The sequence below is a fragment of the Esox lucius genome, chromosome 4 (genome assembly GCF_011004845.1).
Source record: "Esox lucius isolate fEsoLuc1 chromosome 4, fEsoLuc1.pri, whole genome shotgun sequence".
Taxonomy (NCBI): Eukaryota; Metazoa; Chordata; class Actinopteri; order Esociformes; family Esocidae; genus Esox; species Esox lucius.
The window spans coordinates 15,266,185-15,288,077 of record NC_047572.1 but is presented as its reverse complement, the minus strand read 5'-3'; positions in this window follow the sequence as shown (position 1 = coordinate 15,288,077).

Sequence of the window (21,893 nt, the reverse complement as noted above, 5' to 3'; positions counted from 1 at the left end):
CTCTACACAGAGATACATCACCATATTACCTGATCCCTCCCTCTTTTGAGGAATGTTCATGATTCAAACACCATGTGGCCAAAAATATGTGGACAGCTGACCAGCACACACTTATGAGCTTGTTGGACATCTCATTCCAAAACCATGGGCAGTAATATGGAGTTGGCAGTTATGACACCCCCCACTCTTCTGGGAAGGCGAGAGTGGGAATTTCTGCCCATGCAGCAAAAAGAGCATTTGTGAGGTCAGACAATGATGTTGGATGAGACAGCCTGGCTCTCAATAGTTATTCCAATTCATCCCAAAGGTTTACAGAGGGGTTGAGGTCAGGACTCTGTGCAACTCAAGTTCCTCCACACCAACCTCAACGAATCATGTCTTCATGGACGCTGATTTGTATACAGGGGCACAGTCATGCTGGAACAGGAAAGGGCCTTCCCCAAACAGTTGCCAAAAAGTTGGAGGTACCCAATTGTCTAAAATGTATTTGTATCCTGTAGCATTAAGATGACCCATCACTGAAACTAAGGGGCTTAGCCCAAACCCTGAAACACAGCCAAGACCATTAGCCCTCCTCCTCCTAACTTTACAGTAGCCAAAATGCATTCTGGTAGCATTCTCCTGGCATCGGCCATGCTCAGATTCGTCCATCTGACTGCCAGATAGTGAAGCGTGATTCATCACTCCAGAGAACACATTTCCACTGCTCCAGAGTCCAGTGGTGGCATGCTTTAAACTACTCCAGCCGGCGCTTGGCATTGCGCATGACTTGAGGCTTGTGTACAGCTGCTCGGCCCTGGAAACCCATTTCGTGAAGCTACATGCAACAGATGACAGGCGATTTTTACACATTACATTCTTCAACAGTCGAGGGCCCTGCTCAGGGAGTTAACGTTGTGGCTGGGATGTTGTTGATCCTAAACACTGCCACTTCACAAATATAGCACTTACAGTTGACCAGGGTATTTCGATTAGGGCAAAAATGTCAGAAACTGACTTGTGTTAAAGGTGGCATTCTATGACAGTGCCACGTTTATAGTCACTGAGCTCTTCAGAACAACACATTGTACTGCCATGTTTGTCTGTGGAGATGTTGTGCACCTGTGAGCAATGGGTGTGGCTGAAACACCTGAACCCAATAATTAGCAGGGGTATCCACATACTTTTGGTCATACATTGTGTCTCTTTAGCATATATGTGAATTTCACCATATGGCAAAGAACACAGCTAGAGGAAGTGGTATGGGAGTGTTTATGGTCTGTCTGCATGAATGCATTACATATGTTTTACATAACATTATTGAGTTTAGCACAGTATGTTTATGTCTTTCTTCCTCTTTCTGTGTTCTGCCTTTTGTGTTTTGTGTTTTTTCGTGTTCTTTACAGGTGTTATAAGTTCCTTGTACTTACTTTCAAAAAGTAGGGATGAACTCAAACACACAAAAAATACATAAAAAATTAAATAAATAAATATATGTACAGAGGGGAGAACAAGTATTTGATACACTGCCGATTCTGCAGGTTTTCCCACTTACAATTTTTATCATAGGTACTCTTCAACTGTGAGTGATGGAATCTAAAACAAAATCCAGAAAATCACATTGTATTATTTTTAAGTAATTAATTTGCATTTTATTGCATGACATAAGTATTTGATACATAAGAAAAGCAGAACTTAATATTTGGTACAGAAACCTTTGTTTGCAATTACAGAGATCATACGTTTCTTGTAGTTCTTGACCAGGTTTGCACAAACTGCAGCAGGGATTTTGGCCCACTCCTCCATACAGACCTTCTCCAGATCCTTCAGGTTTCGGGGCTGTCGCTGGGCAATACAGACTTTCAGCTCCCTCCAAAGATTTTCTATTGGGTTCAGGTCTGGAGACTGGCTAGGCACTCCAGGACCTTGAGATGCTTCTTAAGGAGCCACTCCTTAGTTGCCCTGGCTGTGTGTTTCGGGTCGTTGTCATGCTGGAGGTCCCAGCCACGACCCATCTTCAATGCTCTTACTGAGGGAAGGAGGTTGTTGCCCAAGATCTCGTGATACATGACCCCATCCATCATCCCCTCAATACGGTGCAGTCGTCCTGTCCCCTTTGCAGAAAAGCATCCCCAAAGAATGATGTTTCCACCTCCATGCTTCACGGTTGGGATGGTGTTCTTGGGGTTGTACTCATCCTTCTTCTTCCTCCAAACACGGCGAGTGGAGTTTAGACAAAAAAGCTCTGTTTTTGTCTCATCAGACCACTTGACCTTCTCCCATTCCTCCTCAGGATCATCCAGATGGTCATTGGCAAACTTCAGACGGGCCTGGACATGGTGAGCATGGTGACCTTGCGTGTGCGCTGCAGGATTTTAATCCATGACAGCGTAGTGTGTTACTAATGGTTTTCTTTGAGACTGTGGTCCCAGCTCTCTTCAGGTCATTGACCAGGTCCTGCCGTGTAGTTCTGGGCTGATCCCTCACCTTCCTCATGATCAGTGATGCCCCACGAGGTGAGATCTTGCATGGAGCCCCAGACCGAGGGAGATTGACCGTCATCTGGGACTTCTTCCATTTTCAAATAATTGCGCCAACAGTTGTTGCCTTCTCACCAAGCTGCTTGCCTATTGTCCTGCACCATGTCACAAAGCTCAGATCATTTCACACTGGTTTCTTGAACATGACAATGAGTTCACTGTACTGAAATGGACCCCACAGTCACCAGATCTCAACCCAATAGAGCATCTTTGGGATGTGGTGGAACGGGAGCTTTGTGCCCTGGATGTGCATCCCACAAATCTCCATCAACTGCAAGATGCTATCCTATCAATGTGGGCCAACATTTCTAAAGAATGCTTTCAGCACCTTGTTGAATCAATGCCACGTAGAATTAAAGCAGTTCTGAAGGCGAAAGGGGGTCAAACACAGTATTAGTATGGTGTTCCTAATAGTCCTTTAGGTGAGTGTATAGCACCAATGTGTCTGAAAACAGAAAATTAATTTACTATATGGTCCATGTTAAGACTATGTTTCAGTGTGAGGATTTCAGTGCTAGGATGGTAGATTTCCCAGAGGATTTACAAAAAAAGGTTTATTTCTTAAAAAAGCAATGGTCAATAATTGATTCCACAAATGGTCACTAGAGCAAGGAGACCATGCTTTGCCAGCCCCTGGAAGTTTGAGAAATGCTGGTCTAGACCAAACATGGGGAGCTGCTGCCACTGAATTAATGAAACATCTATAGTATTTACTAGTTCATGTACTTTAATCGAATCCTCTCAATTAATCCTCACACAGAGTGCTTGACTAAGGAATTAATATACATCAAAATAGACAAATCAAAATGATAATTTAAAGGTTAAAATCATTTTCTAAAATTCTGAAATAACACTAGGGCTGAGAGACCAACAGAAATGACTGAAACAAAAACGGTCAGAAACATGGCAGAATAAGGTGTCTCAAGGACTCTTTTAGAAATGTCTAGAGTTACCTTGTTGTTTCTAAGTACTCCAGCATGCTATTGCAGAGGTCTAGACCATAATGGCTGAAGGCATCTTAAGCAAAAATTCTAGTTTTTACTTTTTGAATAATAAAAAATCTAGAGGCAGAGAATCTGTGGAAACGACCTGGGCCTTATGTAGCCATAGTGCTATATTATATAGACAATGTGGTGGCTTCCACCATCCTGTGAGGATAGCAGGATATGTCAGATTTATGTATGTCTTGTTGTTAATTTATCTTGTGTATCACTTCTGTGTCTCTTCGTGTGCTGTAGCGTTGCGTTTCAGAGCCAGAGGCAGGAGAGAGCGGAGTATGTTTTTCAGGAGGGGACCGGAAGCCTAACAGCTTTATACAGTGGATGAGGATCAAGAGAATAAAGTAATGCTGTCATACCTCTCTCCAGGGAGCGCAGGAGATATGGAGGAGGATGGCGAAAGCAAACAAATAATTGGAGGGGGTGTAAAAGGGGAAAGGAGAGAATGATATAGCGTAAGGGAGCTAAAAAAGAATGGGTAAATGAAAGCTAGAAGAAGAGAAAGGACAAATGATGATTGGATAGAGAGACCCAGAAAGCAGAGAGAAAGATGAAGAGAGAGAAAAGGGAAGAGAGATGAAGGAGACAGCGTACAGAAAGGGTGGTAGAAATATAATTTGATTTACTGAGCTTTCCTGATGAACAAGGTTGTAAGCTAAGCATGAAGCGTTAACCTAAAGTGATCAAAATTCAACACATCTCGTCTTCCAGTTTGGTTAATCAAAATCAGGAAGTGCCTGTGAAGACCGACCCCAAATTAACCCCTTCCCCTTTCTAACCTCTGCCTTCCGTGTGTGTTCAATCGAGCCTGAGGGAGTAAAATCAAGTTATCAACACATTCCAATGAATAGTGTGTGGGGAAGTGTGGGGAGATACACATTTGAGATGCCCCTTTGTCATGTCTCTGAATACAAAACCTGCACGTGACCATAGAGGGTTCTCTGAGTATGTTGGTAGAGGCCAGGGGCAGATTTGGTATTCACGGCAGGTCAAGAGCTGCTTACCCCTGGATAACATTCCAACACAAAAGCAGTCATTACAAGTCCCTCCATGTTGCGTTTATCGTGGGTGTTTTTTTCCAAACACACAATGTACAATGCAGGCCAAGGCCAGTATCCCACGATCAAGACATGTACAGAACACAACGATACATGAAATGTAGCAAGATAAAGCAGAGAATGGAAAAAATTCCACTTACGTTTCTGGATTATTGTCCCTTACCCACTGGAGGGGCTTACCCACAGATGTTTTACTGTGTATTTGTATCAGGCCTGGCAGGGAACAGACAATAAGAAAATGGCCATTACTTCTCTTGTGTAAGCATGCCAGAGATATTGAAGGAACCATGAGCTCATGTCCACATACACAGAGAGGAACCATGAATGTCGTTTTCAATTGTATACGTTGAGTTTTTTTGTTCATTTATTTACAATTTTTGATTAAACTTACTTAAGATATCAAATTTGGCCATTATTAAATTGGTTTCTTTTGAAATGGTTAAAACCAGCCATTTTGTTTGATTTGCTCTGGACAGATTTGCCTTTAATTCATAAGCAGGAAGCTATAATGGAGTCTAATGGTTTTAGCTTGTGACTCTGTAATGTATCATGGTAAAATTGTGACTGGCTGATTGATCTACAAGCATCCAAACTGCAATGTATCATGGGAAAATTGTGACTGGCTGACTTATCTACACATAATGGTGAGTCAGTTATTTATATTGCAAGGTGATTTGTAGATCAGTCTGTCAGCTATCGCCTGAAGTCATTTTAATCCTCTCAAACTCAGCCATGCTTTTTTTGTTTTGGGCTAATGGGTATGTTCAAGGACGTAGATTTGTATTGCATATTGATGGGGTCAGGGTCAGTGGATCCCAGGATTTTCACTACTTTCCAGGGGGTCGAATTGACCTGTCGGTAATATCGGGGGGGCCCACGTCGCCCCCATATATACTCCCATGTCTATGTCCAATGGCTTCCGCATGATGACATTGGCATGTGCCATTGGCATTTGAATACAAACTGTGCAGCAGAACCTTGGACTGGACTGGGTAACAGACAGGGTGGGGTGAAAGAAGACAGACACGGAGGGGAGACAGAAGACGGCGAGGGGAGACAGACAAGGTGGGGAGACAGAAGACAGGCATATGTATTGGGGGCTCGCCTGCTGGACAGATGTCAGGGAGGGAGGGATCAATAAGGAGCCTGGAGGTGCCCCATCCAACTCCCTGTCTTAATTGGGACAAGTTATTGATGGAATGCGGAGTTTGTTACCTCAACAATCAATTGGCCGGGTCTCAGTCCCAAATGGTTTTCAATAGAATTGCACCCCACACACAGTGCACTTCGTTACCTTTGGCCAGGGAACTGTAGGCCCAGTTCAAATGTAGAGTGCTATTTTGGACACAGCCTTGTTTTGATTTCACCCAGCAAGGGGAGGAAAAAGGAGATGGTGTTGCAGATAGATAGAGAACCAGAAGAGGATCTATGGGGTAACAACCCTACATCCCAAATGTGATCCAGGGCGCTGCTTTTAACCAGAGACCATAATTGCATACTGTAGGGAACAGGGTGTCCTTGGACTAGGGCCCCCTTTTGGTAAAGAGACACCTCTTCATTCCTGACGTGAATGAAACCCTTGACCTAAATTGGTACAACTTGTTAGCATGGTAAGTATTAGTTTTCTGCTCAATGGTGTTGTGTTTGAATGAGAACATACATGCAGAAAATGAAACTGATTGTCTATTTCAAAAGACGTAAAGTTTCTGCATTTCATTGAAAGGCTAGATTATGAAGGAGACACAGACTGACCAAACTACACTGAACAAAAATATATCCAGAACATACAAACTCCAATATTCTATAGAGTTTCAAACCATAAATGATTTCAGTCAATTGAAGTTCAATCAATAATCCACATCTGTACATTACACATGACTAGGAATAAAGATATGCATCTGTTAGATATTGAAACAAGTTCATGCCATTCTGTATAAAGAATCTTATACAGATCCTTGTGACATTGTGCCATACCTGAGGTGATGGAGGATGAATGGCATGACAATGGGCCTCAGGATCTCATCACGGTATCTCTGTGGGATAAGTAAAATGCAACTGTGTTCATTGTCCGTAGCTCTTGCCTAACTGTACCATAACCCTGCTGACAGCATGAAACCCTGTTCACAATAACCTCAGCAAACAGATCACCCACACAATGCCATACATGTTGTCTAACATCAGCTGGGTACAGTTGAAACTGGCACTCATCCATGAAGAGCACCTTTCTTTAGCTTGACATTGGCCAAGCTACCGACGTGTGAGCATTTGAGACTACATGCACACTGAAAAAGTTTCCTGAGATAGTTTCTGAAATCTGGATCAGAAATTATTTGGGTATGAAAACCCAGTTTTACGTGATTGGTCAGACATGTGAAGACACTGGATGTGTAATTCATAGGGCTACGGTTGTGAAGACTGTTGGACTGACTGGCAAATTCACTAAAACAATGTCAGAGGCAGCATATTGTAGAGAAATTGACATTCAGTTGTCTTGCAATAGACCTTGTGGACATTCCTGCAGTCAGTATGAAAATCACACGCTTCCTCAAAACCTGAGACATTGGTGGCATTACGCTATGTGACAACACTGCACATTTCATTCAACCGAAGAGTGGACTTTTATTGCCCTCAGCAGAAGGTGCACCTGTGTAATGATCATGCTGTTTGAATCAGCCTCGTGTTATACTACACCTATCAGGTAAATGGATTATATTGTTAAAGGATAAACGCTAACTAGCAGAGATTTAAACTAATTTGAGCCCAAAATGTGTGTGTATGGAACATTTTGGGGATCTTTGTTTTTGGTTCATGTAACATTGCAAAAACACTCTACATGTAGCATTTACATTTCTGCTCTGTGTACATCAAACATTTCCTCAGCTCCGGCTTCATTTATTTATGTCTCTCTCTGTCTACATCCCTCTGTTCTCCCCTCTCTTTCCCCTTTCACTCTGTCCTCTGTCTCTATCTCACCCACAGTGCTTCGCTCCTCCCCCTTCTTGTCCCACTCTCCCCCCTCTCCTTCTTTCAAATGGCGGCTGCATAATTGCCTTTCCGTTTGGCTGCCCGCAGGGGGACGTTGGGCCCTCCCAACGTTACCGTGGTAATACTGATTGATGGAGTCGATACTTCTCCCCGGTTCCAGAACATCAGGCATCGCCGCGCACAGACATGACACATTTTCTGGGAACAAATTATAATTTGGCCTCATGATTAATCCCCTCTGGGGAAAGGGAAATATTGTGAATACCTGTGAACCAGTGTTCAGGAGAGATCAGTCTATAGGAGTGTATCTGTACAAAGCAAGGTGGAAGAGCAAGGTAACAGGTGTAGAGGTAGGTAACATTTGAACTGGTCTGCAAAGACACACAAAGCCCTGTGTAATACTGACCAGTCCAGCCCGGCTGAAGGATTACATGAGATGAATACAGTGGTAAAGGGAGGGGGAGGGTTTAGGCTGATATAGGATAAGTAATGAATACAGTGGTAAAGGGAGGGGGAGGGTTTAGGCTGATATAGGATACGTAATGAATACAGTGGTAAAGGGAGGGGGAGGGTTTAGGCTGATATAGGATAAGTAATGAATACAGTGGTAAAGGGAGGGGGAGGGTTTAGGCTGATATAGGATACGTAATGAATACAGTGGTAAAGGGAGGGGGAGGGTTTAGGCTGATATAGGAAACGTAATGAATACAGTGGTAAAGGGAGGGGGAGGGTTTAGGCTGATATAGGATACGTAATGAATACTGTGGTAAAGGGAGGGGGAGGGTTTAGGCTGATATAGGAAACGTAATGAATACAGTGGTAAAGGGAGGGGGAGGGTTTAGGCTGATGTAGGTACGTAATGAATACAGTGGTAAAGGGAGGGGGAGGGTTTAGGCTGATATAGGATACGTAATGAATACTGTGGTAAAGGGAGGGGGAGGGTTTAGGCTGATATAGGATATGTAATGAATACTGTGGGAGTACCTCATTGATCAGTAAGGGGTTGTGCTTTGTGAGCCAGAGGTGGCAGGTGTGGGGAGAGACGGATGAGGACGAGAAGGTAAGAGGTTGAAGAGGGAGGCTTATATGTTTTTTTGGGGGGCCATTACAACGGGCCTGACCTCCTCAGTTAAGATGCCAACGGCCCCCCTGTGGGTTTATGCACGACGCAAAGTGGAGTGCCTGGGTTCAGCCTTCTGGCAAAGTACAGCATATCAATATAACAGAACAATAGGCACAGTGTTGGTTAAACAGCTTACGAACTAAATTCGAACAATGAAAAAATAGTTTGGTCATACCACTGGTTTTTGGTCATATCCTATTGCCTTGCAGCCAATGCTCAGTCAGGGTTTAAACAGTCCAATTTGTACTTCCTTTAGTTGACACGGCTGTGCTGCAGTGTCAGTGTACCCCCAGTGGATAGACTTCAGAGCCAGATGCAGGATATGAGTGAAAAGAGGAGGAGAAATAATGGTTAAGGAATTGGACCAAGTGAGCAGGGTTCCATTTCGGTCTGGACCTGTAGCGTGGGAGCCTCTGCTTCTATTGGTATCCCTGCAGATCCGCTTCAGATGAGGTTTTAGAATCAATCATAACAAATTAATGTCTGACGGGACTAACGAGATCAGGCCTAACGAGATCAGACACTCCAACAAGAATGGTCACCTAGACACTAATGAGGAGCAGACCTCAGTCTGTCAATCAAATGGACACAGTGTGTCTCTGTGTTTCTATGTTTGATTTGCAGACATTGTTGGGGAAATGCTTGTCTAAGAATTGGAGTTAAATAAACTCATTATAACATGAAAGTATGAGGACAATTACAATAATGTGTATATGTGAGTCTTGATGTTCTGCTTAAAGGAAAAGCTTTTATAAAGGGTGATTATGGTGCATATCAGTTTCAGTGCATTTTGATTGAGGATGCCTATGAAAATGAATGAATGCTTATTGATGTAATTTACTCTGGATAAAAGTGTCTGCTAATACAATATTTACTATTCTCTATAGGAAACAGGATACAGTGTGTGCATGTAACATGACGTGGTCTGTACTGTATATGTAACATTATACAGGGTGTACTCTTTATGTAACAGTATACAGAGTGTAGTCTATATGTAACAGTATACAGTGTGTACTCTATATGTAACAGTATTCATTGTGTACTCTAGGGTAGGGTATGGTATACAGTATGTAGTCTATAGGATATAGAGTACATTTTGTAGTCTATAGGGTATGGAATACATTCTGTAGTCTATAGGGTAAAGTGTACAGTTTGTAGTCTGTAGGGTATGGCATACAGTATGTAGTTTATAGGGTAAAGTGTACAGTTTGTAGTCTATAGGGAATGGTATACAGTATGTACTTTACAGGGTAAAGTGTACAGTTTGTAGTCTATAGGGTATGGTATTCAGTATTTAGTCTATAGGGTATGGGGTGACATTTGGGACTGTAATATGTCTCCTATGTTGTTTTAAAATTGCCAGAATAGTCTGACCACTCTTTCTCCTACAGGAGGGAAACCTAGCAGCACATGCTTACCTAGGTAAATCAGCACTGGCCCAGTCAATTAAACTGTGCGTGCGTGTGTGTGTGCGTGCGTGCACATGTGTGTGTGTGCTCCTACGTGCATGTTTGTGTGTTTTTGTAAATTCACATCAGCCGCAGCTGTGCAGGACGTTTCCTTCTTGTTAATTCTATGACTCTAATGATCTCAGTGACCCCACTGACAGATACAATCTGCCTGACACAAAAACACACACACACACACACACTTACAGAAACATACAGACACTCACTAAATGCAGGGAGACAAGAGGGATATAGAAGAACGAAGGAGGAGGAAAGGATGAAGCGGTGGATTTTCAGAAAGTCTGTAGGCATTTAAAATCAGTACAATAAGGTAATACACATATTTATGTATGTTTCTTTCATATAAAAACAACATTACATCAGTAAAGGGATCCTAACCCTAACACTGCAAAAGATTGTTGATATATCAGACAGATAAAAGTACCAAAGCCAGCTCCTCCACAAAGCCAAGGCAAGACACAGCAAAACCCAGGCAGCAGCCTTACTCAGGTTTTAAATCGTGTTTGCACGCTGTCGTACAGCACATTTAACGGTTAACGTGATAAGATGCCCATTGTGAACTGCATGCAATTTAGAACTTAAACTTTGATGTTGTACCATTCAAGTAGATGCAAGTACTGCATTGTAAAAATAAAATGTTTAAGGCATGCCACTCACATGCTATGGACTTCCCCCATTCTGAAATGAATGGACTACCTCCAGAATGGACGGAGGTTAATAGAACCTGTGTGCACATGGCTTTAGGCTATGGACAATTTTTAAGCAATGTAGAATTAGGCTTAGACTGCATAAGATCAGGACCACCAAGACACAGTGTATCCCAAGCTGTCTGGATGCGACACTACAGGCTGGTATTTGAAGAAATCGGCCCCTCCCTCTAACCCCGCCCTCCACCCAACAACATCATCAGGCAGGTTTGGTTTCTATGACATCACCTTATCATTAACATCAAATCAAGTCCCAGGCTCAATCTGAGTGTCAGTCCAGTTGTCATCAGTGTGCTGGACCAGTGGGCTCTTCCTCCAGTTTTGTTCTTAATTTCCCTCAGAAACCTTTGTTGGATGCACACAAGGCCAAACAGATGCTGAGTTTTTTTGCTAGAGGCGCAGCAGAGATAGTGCCAAGTCTAGCTCCCAACATTGTTTGAACATGATTACGTTTCATGATTACGTTAAGTACAACCCCCCTCCCCAATACATGCATATCCAAGAGGTCGGTACGTTTCATAGTTAGACTACACTCCTTGGTTTTTTCATTGGTGTAAATGTTTTAGGCTAATTTGAATGCCTCTGCCGCATCTCTAATCGAGCGTTACACATTCTGTCTTTCACCTTCAACTCAGACAACTTCACAGTCACATGTCTGTGTTAACACGCCCCTCTCTGGAGGAGATCTGAACGTCATCAGCTTACCGGATATGGTGACCTCACCTGGGCCAGGGCACACAACTGAGATATTTTTGAGTGCATTTTAAAAGATCTCTAAAAATCTGTTTTTGCTTGGTCTTTATGGGGTGTTGTGTGTAGAAGGATGACAGAAAAAATTACGGTTACAATATAAATGCACTAGGGTGTGTTCTAAATTCAAGAGTTCTATAGTGTATTCTACAGTGTACTGAATAGGATTGTGTAGTGCTCTGACTACTCCAAAGTTATTAGACCTCAACAAAAAAGCCTGCTAGCAGAGCCATGTTGATACTATATCTGTATAAATTCATGGTGTATAAGATTAAAACCCATAGTCTCAAAGGGTCACAGCACCCGAGGTGCTGTACAGAAATACATTTCCTTCAGTGCTAAAAACATCTGTGTTTTATTGACCCATATGTTTCATGTCACCAAACCTATTCTCCAGGAGCTCCTGTTGAGCCTTTATGACAGTGAAGTAGAAAGGACTTAGAACGACTCCCCTGATTGAGACTGACCTGCTTGGCTTTGAAGTCAGTGTATGTGTGAGTGTGTGTCCAATAGTTTCTCTGAAACATAGTGCTGTGGTAGCTGTATTGGAGGCTAGAGCTTTGAAAGATTTGAAAGGAGGAGAGGAAAGCCAGTCTGTATCTCTAGAGATTAGCTCTCCTTTCCTTCACCCCCCACCTCTCTCTCACACACATACACACCTTCTCTATTTCTCTCTCTCCTTTTACTCTTGTCTTACACCATCCCTAATTTTTTTGTCTCTTTTCCCTTCCCTCATTTCTATAGAAATGAGTTGGTTAGAAAAGAGAGAAAAGAGAGAGAGATGGAGCAGTGGAGATATAGAAAGAAAGGGAGAAGGAGAGGGGAAGAAAGAGAAAGGGAGAGAGAAAAAGAGCAGCCCTGTGCTCAATCTGAATCCCAGCTTTCAAAAGAATATTTTCAATAGTGGCTGTCAAATACAGAGGCAAAGCCAGCTGACAACACACTGGGCAAAGAATAACACTGCATCTGGCCCTCTAACTGAGAAGACTCTATTTGAATTGGTCTCAAATGGCACTTCATTCTCTTTACAGTGTTCTACCTTTGACCAAGTCTTATGGGATCTGGTCAGAACTAATGCATTATATGTCCTTATCAATAAAATGTTGTCAATCCTCTGCAGGGCCTTCCGCTTGCCTTCTAGGTGTAAGGGAGCCCTCAGCTTTGCTAAGGGCTTGTTTATAATACAAGAGAGAGAATAAAATGTTTGAAGCCTACCCGCGTGATTGTGGTCGTCAAGCGTGCACTGCACAGGAACTCGATGCAAAACTCCGGGAGGCTCAGTCTAAAATGTGATGCACTCTAGCATCATCTCATGCTATCGATATCTGCAAGTTTACACAACGAAATGATATACCGTCTCAAATCATTTTTAATATGTCCCGGGAAAATGTAACGTTATACAAGCTCTCAGGTCCTATTCACACCATCGTGTCATTTAGATGAACAAAAACTATCACCAGATTTGCGTTGGCTACACAACAGGTTTTTAGAACGTGAAAAGCAAAAAGCAAAAGCAAAACTGTCGGCTGTCACCTTTCAAAATAATGTGGGACATACTTGCTACAGACGACTGTGATTCAGGGTGAAATGGAAACACATCAGTGATGTAAGATTATTCCTGTTATTGACAGAAGCAAATTGTTGCTGTTGGTGAGAGGAGGCAGCTTCTAATTGGTAACGCTTCATTTCAACTAGGAAGTTATTAACTAAACATGCTAGTTGGTTAACTTTTGTTGCAAAATGTTCAATGTAATCTTTGCTGCAGTGGTTAGCAGCATCCCTAACCCCGTTCCCATTTGTAGTTTGACATAAAGGCTCAAATATATTGTTAGCTAGCATTCTGGTTTCCATGACTCACAAACCCACCTGTGAAGTGACACAAAACTCTGTAGCATGTTTCATTTGGGTCCTTGTATGTTGAAATGATCACACTCAATAACACTTTCACATTTTTATATTATCATCACCTCTTGAAGAGCATACTTAGAACTATACATTTTCTGAGCATTAATGCAAAATTCACAGACAATTAGTTAAATCCTCAGAGTGTTTCAGCAAAATTTCCTGCTTTTTCCATGATCAGTAAATAAAATATGATAGTAATTTTTTTTTTTATTAGAAAATTTCTGTTTTTTTCTCCCGATTTTCCCATTATAAATTATTTTGATTAAAGCTCTGTTTTATTGTAGCAACTCTGAGTCGTGTTGGGACGGCTGATGTTGAGATAAGCGTCTTCCGAAGCACAACTAATTCTGTTCTAGTTTTATCATGCTGCTCACTCAACCAGGAGGTCTATACCGGAATCCTCACCTGACAGAACTTACACAGATTTCTTATTCGATTTAGCTCACAGATGCTCAAGCCTCCATAAAGAGTGACAAGGCTGGGCAACCATATTCACAACACAGTATCACAGGATTTCGTGACATCTACACAAATTCCGTATTACAAAACCATGACATACACACGTAAAAGGCAGTTTATTTTGTGTACAGGACACCACAATGATTCATCAACTCAATAAAAAAAAAGCTTTTAGAACCAATGTTAAACAGGGAATAATAGGCAGCATATTGGTATTTTGGGAGTAAGGTAATGTAGGTCTGTTGCTTTTGGGAACAAAGTACATTTTCCATTATGTACAGCCAACTGCCCAACTTTTCTAGCTACCAGTGATGCTACATTGCAAGCAAACATTACTGATAAATAACTCCAAAGTAGTACACTAGGGAACAGGATTCCATTTGGAACACAGTTCTGAGACTTTATTTGTCACTCTCCATCTGAGAGAATGTGCTTTTTTAACAACACATGGGTCTTCCACAATTTTTTCTCTCTGCCATGCAGCACTGAAGGAGCTGTCACCGCCTGGCACCAATGGACATTATTCCCTGTCCAATTAATGGGTCATACATCATCTCTGTGGGCATTGTTTGGAAGTGTGTGTGTGTGTGTGTGTGTGGGGGGGGGGGGGGGTGGGGGGGGGCATCCACAAGTTCACTATCCTGGTGGGGAACTAAAATCCCAGGAGGAATAGTAAAACAAGCTAGATTTGACCTTGTTGGAACATTTTACCGGTTCCCAATATACTTTTTTTCTGTTTAGTGCACGGCTTTAGAGTAAAATGTACAGTTGGGATTATGGTTAGAATTAGGGTTAGAAGTTAAAGGGTTAGAGGTTAGGGTCAGGGTTAGAATTTAGAGGGTTAGAGGTAAAGGTTAGGGAAAAGAGGATTTGAGATGGGAATATTGTTTGCGGTTCACACAATATAAGGAAAGATATTTCCAACCGAACAACAAGGTTGTGTGGGGAGAGACAAATGGTGCAAGGGACAGAAAGGATACAAGGAGAGGGAGGAAGGAAGGGTGCAGAGGACAGCGAGGATACAAGGGGAGGGAGGAAGGGTGCAGAGGACAGTGAGGATTCAAGGAGAGGGAGGAAGGAAGGGTGCAGAGGACAGTGAGGATTCAAGGAGAGGAAGGAAGGGTGCAGAGGACAGTGAGGATTCAAGGAGAGGGAGGAAGGAAGGGTGCAGAGGACAGTGAGGATACAAGGAGAGGGAGGAAGGAAGGGTGCAGAGGACAGTGAGGATACAAGGAGAGGGAGGAAGGAAGGGTGCAGAGAACAGCGAGGGTGCTAGCTCTGTGTGTGCTTTCATTAGTGGTAAAAATGCAAATGAACAAGTTCAACTCTTTGAAGACGCAGCAGATTAAAATATGCATGGGCCCAACACAGAGCAGAGAGGGAGAGATAGAAGGAGAGAGGAAGTGAAAAAGAGGGAGAAGGAAGGAAAAAGGGGGAGAGACCGAGATATATATATATATATATATCGAGAGGGAGATCGAGAGAGACAAAGAGAATGGGGGGGGGGCATGATGAGATCTCATCTCCTCCCTTCTCTCCTCTTCTCTCCCTTTTCATCAGGGCCAGCTGTTGAGTCAGTCATTATGTTTTAATGCAGTAACTCCTGATAGTAGTAGCTCGGTAATGACCCTGCAGTTTAAAGCCCTCTCTAGGTGCATCCCAAACACTACACTTTCCTTTACAGTACACGACTATACCCTACCAGGGCCCTGGTCAGAGGTAGTGCACTATAGAGTGAATAAGGTGTCATTTCAGACCCTGCATCAGTCTGTCTTCATGGCAGCACGACTTGAACCCACTGTGAGATGAGATCTCATACAGGACTGCGTTATTGTCTAATTTCCTTTCCTGGCGGGAGGCATATGTTTACCATACTCTCCAACCTAGCTTTTCGTCACAAGCCTACACAGACTTACACATTGTGTTTTCTGGGTGTTGAGGTTTGCTCGAAACATTGTAGTTTGACGTTTCGCAGTTTGTTACATTGTCATTGGTTACGACATGTTTGTAAATGAAGGGGAAAAAAATATAATTTTGGCATTTGGTGCAAGTTTACGCATCTCATTTTCAATAATGTGTGTGAACTTTCCTCCTATAAAAATGTAATAAATGAATGTTTAATGTAAGCTAATTAACTGTAGGGATGTTCAAGAATGTGGTCGTTACCATGTTAATGACAAAAGACAGAAGAGCAGCTTTCTGAATGGAAGCTGTCATTTGTATTCATCAGGCCGTCTCACAGACCTAAAGGGAACACAATTCCCTCAATAGTTGACTTCTGCATAGAGCCCTATGGGCCTGGAAGTAAGGGGTGATAAAGGACCAGGCTAGGTGGGGAATCAGGACGGTGGAGCAGAGGTGGAGTAAGAAAGATGGAGGTCAATGGAGGTCAGTGCTAGACAGCTCAAGAATGATATCTCCACCTCCACCATATGAAAAGAAAGTATGAATAAATGAATTTAAATTTTCAGCAAAGCCGGTTGCTGCCAAACCTGTGGCTGCTGTGAAATTCATGCATGTTATGAAGAGAAGTATAGAAATCATGTTGTGTACCTGATAGAGGTCTTCATAGGAGTGTTCTGTAGCTGAGATTTCTTACATACAGTGGGGAGAACAAATATTTGAAACACTGCTGATTTTGCAGGTTTTCCCACTTACAAAGCATGTAGAAGTCTGTAATTTTTATCATAGGTACTCTTCAACTGTGAGTGATGGAATCTAAAACAAAAATCAAGAAATTGTACATTGGACATTGTATGATTTTTAAGTAATTAATTTGCATTTTATTGCATGACATAAATATTTGATACATCAGAAAAGCAGAACTTAATATTTGGTACAGAAACCTTTGTTTGCAATTACAGAGATCATACGTTTCCTGTAGTTCTTGACCAGGTTTGCACACACTGCAGCAGGGATTTTGGCCCACTCCTCCAAACAGACCTCCAGATCCTTCAGATTTTTGTGGCTGTCGCTGGGCAATATGGACTTTCAGCTCCCTCCAAAGATTTTCTATTGGGTTCAGGTCTGGAGACTGGCTAGGCCACTCCAGGACCTTGAGATGCTTCTTACTGAGCCACTCCTTAGTTGCCCTGGCTGTGTGTTTCGGGTCGTTGTCATACTGGAAGTCCCAGGCACGACCCATCTTCAATGCTCTTTCTGAGGGAAGGAGGTTGTTGACCAAGATCTCGCAATACATGGCCCCATCCATCCTCCCCTCAATACGGTGCAGTCGTCCTGTCCCCTTTGCAGAAAAGCTTCCCCAAAGAATGATGTTTCCATCTCCATGCTTCACAGTTGGGATGGTGTTCTTGGGGTTGCACTCATCCTTCTTCTTCCTCCAAACACGGTGAGTGGAGTTTAGACCAAAGAGTTGCGATCTTGCATGGAGCCCCAGACCGAGGGAGATTGACCATCATCTTGAACTTCTTCCATTTTCTAATAATTGCGCCAACAGTTGTTGCCTTTTTACCAAGGCTATTGTCCTGTAGCCCATGTGCAGGTCTACAATTTTATCCTTGATGTCCTTACACAGCTCTCTGGTTTTGGCCATTGTGGAGAGGTTGGTGTCTGTTTGATTGAGTGTCTTTTATACAGGTAACGAGTTCAAACAGGTGCAGTTAATACAGGTAATGAGTGGAGAACAGGAGGGCTTCTTAAAGAAAAACTAACAAGTCTGTGAGAGCTGGATTTCTTACTGGTTGGTAGGTGATCAAATACTTATATCATGCAATAAAATTCAAATAAATAATTTAATAATTAATTGATTTTTTTACAGACCTCTACATGCTTAGTAAGTACGAAAACCTGCAAAATCGGAGGTGTATCAAATACTTGTTCTCCCCACTGTATATGAAGGCAGCACCACACCTCACAACACACGTGTTCACGCACACACAAGGTCCACAGGAAGGAGAACTGAATGCTAGTTAAATGAATCCAGGGCCAGATAATGCGTGGGATGCAATCACTGAAAGAGCTGGAGAGAAAAAGAAAGAAAACAGCGGGCCGGATAGGAAGACAAGAAGATCTCTTTCTGCTGTTGTCTTCTCCTTGTGTGAGTGAGTGAGTGGGAGAGGAGGGTGACATGGGAGGAGAGGAACCTATTGATTGTTCCAGCTGCTGTTGTTCTTCAAGTCAAGAGGCTCTAGTGAATAACACCTGTGTCCCAAACGGCTCCCAACCCCTCCCAGCAGCTCTATCAGTTTGACAAGACCAATAGGGTCCGGGGTCTCTTCTTCAAAGCAGTGTACTATGAAGGGAGTAGGGTGCCTTTTGGGACACTGCCTGAGGAGTGAATGGAACTGATGTTACGCATCTCCTGATACATTCATTTCTTTCATTGTGTATTGTGTTTTATTGATTACTTTGGAAAGGACTTGCCTTTTGGAAATGGATACGCAGCTTGATTAAGACATACACACACACACACACGTACACACCACACACACACACGTACACACACACAGATAACATTGTATATTTTCAGACATAATGAAGTCAGGATACAGTGTGCTGTAGTTTGTGTTCATGTGAGTATGTGTCTGTCTGTGATGGTAATGTCAGGTTTACTGAAAAAGAGGGAGAATGAGGAAACTACTGTGCCCTTTCATTTGTCCATCTGAAGCTATATCCAGGGCTAAACTCAGGCTGATAGAGACATGGTTTGGCCCAGAGCGAGCAGAGGTGGAAAGAGAGGGAAAGGGATTGGCTATGCACCAGGGGAGGAGAGTGAGGAAGTAGAACACGATTTTCAGATGAGGGAGGGCGAGAGTGAGATTCTCCCCCCCTCATCTGAGAGTGGGACGGATGGAGGGGAGGGTCTTGCAAAGTGAGGGAGATTGAAAGGGGATGGGAGAGAGGAAGGCTGGACGAAGGGAGATCATCTGTGTATGATGGATGAGGGGTGGAGAGGGCCACATACTGTCAGATGCTCCTGTTATCTCGTTCTGTTCATTTGTGATTTACAGAGCAGGAAGGGGAGAGGGATGAAACAGGACAAATGTTGATGAGAGGATAAAGCGTTAAAGAGAGAACACTGTTTACCACAACCACCGAAATAGGCAAGGCGTGAAGGAGGACAAGGAAACGCGAGGGAGGAAAAGTCACAGGGAGAGAAGATGAGGATGAAAAGTACGAGGCAAGAGGGGGAGATAAAGAGACTTCCCCAGTCCTACCTGGTACAGTAGCTTGTCTCCCCTCCAGTAGGACCTCTTCCATGTCTACAATCCAAGCTGCACCCAGTTTCCTGCATCAGGGCTTCTCAACTCTGTACCTGAAAACCTTTACTTCTGCTGGTTTTCTGTTCTACCTGGTAGTTAATTGCATTCACCTGGCGTCCCTGGTATAAATCATCCCTGATTAGAAGAACAGAATGAAAACCAAAAGTCAACCAGGTCCAGAGGTCTGGCGTTGAGAACCTGGCCAGGATAGTGCAGTACTTTTTATATGGGCTCATCAAAAGTGGTGTTCAATGTAGGGAATAAGGTTCTAATTAGGACGTACATTCTGTCATGAGTGAGCTGCCAGGGAACAATATGCAGATTAAAGGGACTGTGTTTACCATAACACCTCCCTCACATTGGAGCAGTCCATGCTCTCCTTCAGTCCCACGTACTGCTCCATGTTCAACCTCTTCCTCTTAACTTCTTCATCTTTCTTCTCTCCCTTCTGTATTCACTTCTACTTCTTTGTCTCCATTCTACCTCTTCTTATGCCTTTTCTTTTCAACCTCCCCCTTTATGTCCTGATTATTTGAAGACTTTAAATGCAATTATGATAACAATGACATATAATGATTTGTAGGGTTGGTTCTGCCCAACACTGCAGTGCCAGTACCTATCACTTAATAATTTATTAAAAAAAATGTAATGAAATATTTCACAATGAAATATTTGGCATTATTCCGTGCCAGAAATATATTGATTTTGGAGTTATTGAATAATTAAGGCTGTGGTTAACATATTCACATTTATTTGACAAGAAACAATCTTAATCAGCTTTTATATAACCAAAATGTGTGAATTAACAATGTGTTAACATGTAAAACCTATTTCAGAAACTGTGCATTTATCCCTGTCTATGTATGCACTTTCCAGCTAGCCATTTCTCCAGCAGCTACTGCTGGCTTATACTAGTTGGTTTGGTTATAGCTATTTACTGTAGTACTTCAAGGCTTGAAAGAAACATTTTTATCACACAGTTTGGTGTTGACTTATATGGTAAGTTATGGATTTTGAAAGTTAACATGCTGTTGACTTGATGTTGGATTAATAACTATATAGTACTTCTGGGCTTGAATGATGCATGTATTATTACACAGTTTGGCCTTAAATAGGCTTTTTTAAAGCAACAATGAGGAACAAGTCTAGAAACAAGACTTCTGCCGCTGGATGGGTAAAGGATTCTGCCAGTGAACATCATTTCCCTAAAATGTTAGTGTTGATTTTTGATGTTCCCTGTCCAGAAATGTCCACATGCTAGTCATATGACAATATCTCTGTGAAACCTTGTGATTAGTTCACTCCAGTGGGACTTGTCACAGAGCATTACAGTGTACTGGGTAAAAACAGCCACTGCAGGATTACTGTGCCATTTATACCAAGCCAGAGCCACCATTTAACATAATCATGACTAGGTCCTTGCCAAAAACAAACGGTTCAGTTTGTTTGCCGCCATTCCTTTTGGGTAGCTTTCATATAGATAAAAACTCTGCAAAACTGAAAAAATAAATAAATAAAAATAAATAAATGAAGACTGATATTATAGAACAAAATATATGATATCACCAAAGACTGTGTTAACCTCAACCCAATTTTCTGCATTCATCTTAAAACCTATTAATTTTAATTGTTTGAAATGTTTTAATGTTTTTTACGACTACAAGTTAGAGCTCTCTATTTAACAAGGCTAGTAGTAAACAAGTAGCAAGTGAGTACTGCCTAGCTCGAAGCTACCTATTTCTACAGCACAGCTATCTGATTTAATAACTTAGCTCAAAGTAGATAAATTAATTCATTTTAGTAGTTAAGTTCATCAAAGTAGATATTTTCAAATAGAACTAATTTAATTTAATTGATGTTAAATAGATTTAAATAGAACTGGTTCCGTTGATTGTATTTGTCATCTGAAGGGCCATCTCAGGCTGAGACAAAAGTACTTTCCATCTAGGAGGTTTATGTCTAAGACTAGATACATGAGAAATCTTGACCCTAGTTTGAATCCCAGATAACCTGCCCAAATATACACACCAAACATATGAAATTGAGCATATTCACCCTATCTTATTTATATTCAAACACCCAATCTCAGTGACTTTCCATGTATGCTGAACACTCTGGTGTTAAATATCGGCAGCAATTCAATCACAAGTATTTTTGATTACATCTTCCTGCAATTTCTTTCTATTCTTCTTGGCAAAATTTGCTCAAGATCTTTTAAGATGGATTGGCATCGTTGATTAACAGCAACTTTTAAGTCTTTCCAAAGATTCTCAACTAAACTAGAGTTCTTGACTTTGACTTGGCCATTCTAGGTCACTCAGTTTATAATTGTTTTTGTTTTAAACCTTTAAGTGTAACAGTGGCTGTGTGAATCATTGTCATGCGAAATGTACATTTCATTGATGCAGAGGCGATTATAGAGTTTTCCTATATTTGCATCCATCTTGCCCTGAATTCTGACACTGTTCCCATCAATGACTCAGTTCTCATAGAGATGAACAGTGTTGACTTGCTCCACAGACTCATGTGACCAGAGCACTATTTCTCTCATCTCTGCTGCATCTTCCACATCCCCTATGGCACATTCCAAATTACATTTGATCTGATGGATTTTCAGCAATGGCTTTCTTCGCTCTCCTTTTCCTTTTAGCTCATCTTTGTGGTAATAACTATTTTTTCAATCCTGGCTATGGAACTC